The following is a 7,602-nucleotide window of genomic DNA, read 5'->3' as shown; positions in this document are numbered from 1 at the left end:
ACCTATTTTAACCGGGGTATACACCGGCCCAGTATACTGGTACTCATTTCGCCGACCTCGGAAGGATGACAGGCTGAGTCAACCCCCTGGTGTATTAATTCAGTGGCCCAACGGGGCTTGAACTCAGGACTTTTGGATCCCAAGCCGCTGCCCTAACCACTGCGCCAACACCAGGCTTGGGTATGTTTATAAGAAAGCAAATTTATTATAACAAGGCGAGGAAAATTATGTGGCACAGCAATGGGTTTATTCACAAAGATGTACTGCACAGCAGGAGAAAGCAAGGAATTTGTGGATGGGACAAAAGAAATACAAATATTCACAAAAGAAGACAGTGCAAAGTTACCTCGATAAACTTATACAATCTCAGCTTATGCTGCATGTGACAGGCGCCATCACACACACACACACACACACACACACACACACACACACACACACACACACACACACACACACACACACACACACACACACACACACACACACACACACGGAAAATTAGAGGAAGCCCAGAAAGGGCTGAGCCAGTTGAGGTAGAACGGCCTCATGATACCTGGCGCGGTCGGCAGACTGGCGCAACCCAATCGCTTCGGAAGGGGTTGGAGGGAGGAAAACTGAGTGTCAATGGTGTGGGAGTGAGAGGTGCGAATCCAGTACAGGATGTCGTGCGGCGTGGTGTGAGAGGTGCGAATCAGTAATGTTCTTTTAGTTTGTGTCCTCAGTGGACGAGACATAGATGTGAGAAAAAGATGCATGAGAGAAAGACTTTAACGGAGATGTGTGAGGGTCTGTAAATGTGAATATTAGTTGCTGAACACAGCCGAAACTGAGCGTCCATGACCCGGGGGTTGTCCTAGCCTGTCCTGCAAATAGCTTCCTCTACCCCGTTTGCCTCGCTTGGCTGCTCCACCCTCTCCACTCATTTGCGCTGGCTCGTGGTGAGATTCTGCTCAGACGCTGGAGAGATCTTATGTGACCACCTCGTAGAGCCGTGACGAAGGGGGGGGGGAGAGAGAGAGAGAGAGAGAGAGAGAGAGAGAGAGAGAGAGAGAGAGAGAGAGAGAGAGAGAGAGAGAGAGAGAGAGAGAGAGAGAGAGAGAGAGAGAGAGAGAGAGAGAGAGAGAGAGAGAGAGAGAGAGAGAGAGAGAGAGAGAGAGAGAGAGAGAGAGAGAGAGAGAGAGAGAGAGAGAGAGAGAGAGAGAGAGAGAGATACGAATTGCTCCTTTTGTGGAGCCTGGGCAAGGGAGGAGCTATGAATCAGATCAAATGATCCTGTACGCATTCCCGAGCTCCCCCATTGGCGCACAGCAGTCGCCTCTCACCGTAGCCATGCCCCGCCAGGCTTCTTAATCGAAAATGGCTTCAGTTGTCCTTGCGCTTGGCCACATGTTGGAGCTCCATAATTCACATTGGGCGAGAGTCTACGGGAGCGCTTTCCGGCCCCGAATGTGCGCTGGACTCCATTTGAGCGTGGTTATTTGGGGAAACCTCAGAGCGATCCGCATGTCTTCAAATGAACCCCAGCGCACGCTTACACTTCGAGTTACACGGTGAAATACCCCGATTCTCTTTGTCCTCGTTCCCTCGTCATCCTTCAAGACTGTGGTGAGCGTCCGAGGTGGTTGATAGGAGTTGCGGTGACTATAGAGAGGTAAGGGAAGCATTGTGGAGAAGAGGTTGGGGTAGGTGGTCGTAGTTGTGACGTTTGTGGTGAAGGCATTGGATGTAGGCTGTAGTGAGGATTTTTAGAAGACGTTTTGAGTGGTTATGATAAGCGCTGTAGCGTTGTGGTGAGCATAATAAGGGTCTGAGGTAAGGTGTCAGTTGGATTCGCGCACGCGTCTGCAAATTAGCTTCACTGTGTCCTCTCACGCCCTCGGCATCGCCATCATACTGCATGCGTGCTTGCGTGGTTCATGTACGAGATAAAGTACAGTGAAGAAATGAAATAAATATAAATGAAAGGATAAAGGATTGAAGACCAAACTAAAAGTCTGACGCAACGCATCTTTCCCATTTACCCACTAAACTGACATATGGAAAGAACTAACTAAACACATACGAATGAAATAACTGTCTTAGGATCGCTTTATGTTGGGTGTCATTGCCTCAGAGGAGTGGCGGTTTTACAGAACCGCAACAATATATAACAATCTATAATCGGAAAGAATAAATATTTCCTTTCTGCAATTATCTCAGGTACCGAAGGTGGGTGCAGGTTATGTTTTCCCTCCCGTTTGTCCACTTGCGGAAATCGAAGATTTCGTCAATTTACATCCTATTAACTTGCAAGTTGAAGAGGATTTGCATAGTCCATTATCGAATTGGGAAGCCAACTATTTTTGAGGTCAATAGGTCAAAGTCAACTCAAGGTCAAACTTCTAAAATCATCAATTTCAATCTGAAAAATAATCAATTTTCATCTGATTGACATGAGCTTTGATTAAGATTATCAATTTTAATCTTGATGAAATGGACAATTGGATGTAGCTCTGGCAACCTTTGGAGAGGGGGGGGTGGATTTTGCAAGTATCATGCTCTGCACGACATGTTGTTCTTGTTACTTACGAAATCTTTAGATTTCGTAAGTATATTGATGACTTCCATCATCTGTTTGTGTGTGTGTGTGTGTGTCTTTGTTTGTGTGTGTGTTTGTTTGTAGGCATGATAACTCGAGAACGGAAAAAGCTACCAATGTCAAATTATGCCACGTGATTCAGGAGGGTGATGGCTAGCGCTGATTAGATATTGGTCAAAATTGGTCAAAGGTCAAGGTCACAGTGAGGTCAAACATTCGATTTTTGATGGTTTGGTACAGAATCAACGTAGAAACTTCTGGTTTGCGTCACTACCTTCTCTAGAGACAGCTTTTATTAGACAAGGTCAAAGGTCCAGTTGACGATTTCGTAAGTACCAGTCTATGACTGCTTGTTTATCTGTTTGTCAATCTCCTGCAGGTCATAATTTTAAACCGATCTTCACCAAACTTCACCACATGGTAGAGTTTGTCATAAGCAAGAAGCCTATTTTTTGAGGTCAAAAGGTCAAAATCGGCCAAAGGTTAACAATTTTGTCATATTTCTAAAATCCTCAACTTTCATCCAATTGATTAGAAATTTGAACAGGATTTTCATATCAGCTTACAGAATTCAACGACCAATTATTTTTGAGGTCAACATGTTCAGGAAAGTTACAGAATACTGGAAGTTATGGAGATAGAGGGGTATGGGGATGTTGATTATGACTTTTAGGTCGTTTGAGCATTGATGGGTGTGCATGTGTATGGAGTGCTGTTGGTGGGAGTCTTGTCAAGGGGGGTTGTGTGGTTGATGTGTGTTTTTAACCAAGCCCATGCCCCCTCCCCTGAGGAGAAGAAAAAAATTACAAAAACTACAAAAGAAAAAAAACTAACAAAAATATTAATTCCATGAATTAAAAACATTTTTTTTGTATTCTCTTCCTTGGATCTTGTGTTGATAAGTTAGTATGGTGTTAGCGCAGACATGATGGGCTGAATGGCCTCCACCTGGGTTAGATTTCCTTGTAATTCCTTGTAAACATTGGCCCAAAGGTCAACATAGGCCAAAGGTCAACAACTTAGGTGAGATTGATAAAATCCTCAATTTTCATCCAATTGACTTGGAATTTGAAGAGGATATATATTTCAGGTCACTGAATTCAACTTGCCAATTATTTTGGAGGTCAACACAAACCAAAAGGTCAACATAAGCCAAAGGTCAACAATTTAGGTGAGATTTCTAAAATCGTCAATTTTCATCCGATTGACTTAAAATTTGAAAGGGATTTATATTTTATGTAACTGAATTCAACCACCAATTATTTTTGAGGTCAACATAGGCCAACATAGGTCAGATTTCTAAAATAGTCAATTTTCATCCAATTGACTTGAAATTTGAAGAGTTGCAGATTTGATCATTGAATTCAACCACCAATTATTTTAGAGGTCAAATTTGTTTTATGGATTTCACAAGTATCATGCGATGTATGACATCTTTCTTGTTTGTTAGTTTGTGTGCAGGATATCTCAAAAAGTTATGGACTGATATTCGAATAAAATTTTGTGAACAGGTTAGGTGTGTGACAAGGACGAATTGGTTAGATTTTGGTGAAGATCCGGATTTGGATACAAGAATTTTTAAGGTGATTCTTCACCCTTGAGAAATAGGGCCAACAACGATGTATAGGACAATTCAAAGTTGTGGATGGATGGGGACGAAATTGGTGGAGAAGTTGGGTGTTTGACAAGGACGAATCCATTCGATTTTGGTGAAGATCCGAATCTGTGCTGAGAGGTATGTGTCGAGCCCTGTGTCCTCATCTTTGTGTTGTCTCACCTGGATTCCAATCCCAACCAAGCTACAAACAATTGTCGGCCTTTATTTAGCTTGTTTATGGTGCGGTTGAGGAGGCTGCACATCGTGTGATAGATTCGTGTTTCGGACATCGAGAGCCATTGGTCTTCGCTTTTATTTTCCACTTTTGATGTCATCCATTTGTTTCTAACGGGGAGGGGGGTTATATTCGGTCCCAACAAGCATTCTCCCTCTGAGATGTTGAGTTCATTAACTTTGGATAAACTTTGTGCAAACTTTGAGCTCAAACTCTCGTGACCAGATTTATTCCTGCCTATAAAGTGAGACTGCGAGACGACATAACGATGGTGTTTCTATACTGGAGACGCCTTACCGGGAATTTACAACCGTTGTTTGGTCGTCCCCAAACCTCCACCCCACCTCTCCCTCCCATGTGGTCTGCAAGAACCTCTGTGCAAAATATCTGAACGTTCCATGACACGAGGCTAGACAGGTCAACATCGCTCTATTTTTCTGTCTCCAGCTTTGTTTTTGGATGCGCTTCTCGGAATTATATTTTTGAGCTGCTTCGCCCATCTCCTCCTCCGAAACACCACCCCCTCCTCTTCCTACTGCTCCCAGACAATCACACAAACACGCATCATGCCACCGGCGACCTTGGGAGTCTCGTGAGGTTTATTGTAAACGTGTTTCAGTGCGGATATAGGGATAGACTATGATTATCTCAAACAATAGTCAGTTTTCTTCTTCTATTCTATTTTTATCAGCCTGTAGTGGTGGTATTCATGGTTAGAGCGTCTGCTCTGAGTCTGGGAGGTCATTGACTTGACCCCCAGGCGATTCATACCAAAGACTAAAAATGGTCCGTGTGCTGCTTCCTTGCTTGACGCTCAGCATTTAAAAAGGATGGAGCACAGGCAAACAACCATAGGTTGGCAATAATAGCACAGGCTTTGATGGACCTATATGGCTTCCTTGTAAGGGAACTCATATTATCATATAATTATCATTGTCCTGAAACATTATTTCGGATTTACAACTTATGTTTCCAGCATTATCACTTGATGTACATTATTACCTCTGCCCACTGAAGGTGGATGGAGGTTGTGTGTTTTCACTCCCGTTTGTCTGTTTGTGCGAAGGATATCTGAAAAAGTTGTGGACAGATTCAGACGAAATTTGGTGGACAGGTTGGCTGAGTGACAAGGACGAATTGCTTCGATTTTGGTGAAGATAACGATCCGGATCCGGGTGGAGGTATGTGTCCTACCGAGAGCCCTTCGAGTTATCATTATTATTATTATTATTATTATATTAGATACATCACGTCCTGATCGAAAGCCTGAGTGTTCCATAGCAATTCATATATTCCTGCAAAAAATGCGGTTTCAAATGTGGTTTTGGTCTGTTTGGTGTTCCCATCCGAGCACATAATTCATGACGCGTCATGAGATCTCAGTTTCAAATCCTAAACAGTTCTTGGTGTGCATCATTTCCCCATGTCCTTGTAATTCTTGCTATTCACATTATTATTGATCTCGTCTGATCCAAGTTAGGAATTGGCCTACTGAGAACGTCACATCTTCACTTTAAGGAGAACTTCATACGCAATTCATATCCTTCCTGTATTCGAGATGGGCGGGTGCAAGGAATGTGTGAATTAATCTGATTCTTATTGACTTAATCTGATTAATCTGATTAATTAATGTGAATTAATCTGATTATTCTTGCCGAGATTGACAATCTCTCGACGCTTCTGTGAACTTTCCACCACGTTATAGAGCGGTAAGTGACACCAACCGACTTTACTGGAAGTGTCGTTTAATGACGGTGACATGAGATCAAAACCATGACACCATATGAAAGCATGTGTGATTCCATTGGCAGATGTAACTCTACATGTGCAACTGAAACTTACATCATCGAATGTGTCGGTACACGGAGTTCCCCTTACATCGAGACAGTTCCTCTTTCCCAAGGGAACCGATCAAGTCAGGCCAGATTAGATCTGTGACTTGCTGCAGGAACCATGTAAACCTGTACTCACTTGTTTCATGGTCGGGTTGTCAGCGACTGAACCGTCTCCCCCACCAGGTTTCCTGGTGAGCAGGGTGTATGGATATGGACACCGAGCAGAATAAAAAAAAAACCTGTCAAAGGGTGGAGGAGCTCCTTGTGAGCAAATGGCCATCCATATCTAGTGCCCAACTGTGTCTGCGGACATCCTCCTGCAGTTGGGTTACTTCTTATGAGGAGGTTGTTGGCAGGATTTGCACTCCAGCTGCCGTAAAACCCTTCACTCTGCAAAACACACAAAAAACGCAAAGAAAACTGAAAACCCACTCAGTGGGAGTACCTCCTGTGCTGCTTCCCTTCGCAGGGCAGCTCACCGGATGATGGGATTGGAGCAAAGCCTTCGGGACCCCCATTCCTTGATGATAGGAGGAAAAGCACGAAGTAAACGACCAGGGTCAGATTGTGGTGGTGTGTGGTGGAATGGTGCTGAGGTGTCGTCCATCAGACGCCAGTCTCCTCGGGTTAACCTGAGGCAGTCCCTTCGGGTGGGTGCCTGGAATGTCTTATTCCGAAGAAAAGATGATCACCTGTCTCTGTTATCATCTGAGCTCAAGCATTTGTTCGTCATATTGCCGCACTCTCTGAGGTTCGGAGACCGGATAGTGGAGAGATCATGGCGGGTGGTTACATCGCCAATTGGTCTGGTCGCTCTAATGGTTACCATGCCCAAGGGGTTTCTGTAGCTGTGTCCAATAAGCTGACTCCAATGATAATTGACGTATCACTGGCCGACGAGCGTATTTTGAGACGAAGGATTCGTCACTCCTTAGGTGTCATTTTCCTGGTCTCTGTATATGATTCGACTAAGACGAGTGATCTCACCATGAAGGACGCATTCTATGCCATGCTCGAGTCTGTGGTTGATCATTGCCCCAGGCAAGATACTCTTCTAGTGTTGGGGGATTTCAATGCATCGACTAGCACTGATAAGGATGGTTATGAGACATGTGTTAGTCCCCATCGGTCTGGAAATGTGAACCTGAATAGCACTAAGTTTCTTGACTTTGCAAGAAGTCATGGATTTGTGGTGGCTGGTTCATGGTTCCAGCGCCTACAGGCTCATCGCTGGACTTGGTATTCCAACGCTGGCGGTGTGGCAAAAGGAGATTGACCATGTGCTCGTTGATGGTCACTGGAGGATGATCCAGAAACTGCAGGGTCGACCGGAGTGCTCAATTCCTCAATACTG

Source organism: Eptatretus burgeri, chromosome 4, assembly GCF_056783735.1.
Source record: "Eptatretus burgeri isolate ZD-2024b chromosome 4, Ebu_testis_v1, whole genome shotgun sequence".
Lineage (NCBI taxonomy): Eukaryota > Metazoa > Chordata > Myxini > Myxiniformes > Myxinidae > Eptatretus > Eptatretus burgeri.
The sequence above is the reverse complement of the archived record's forward strand: the minus strand, read 5'-3'. Positions refer to the sequence as shown.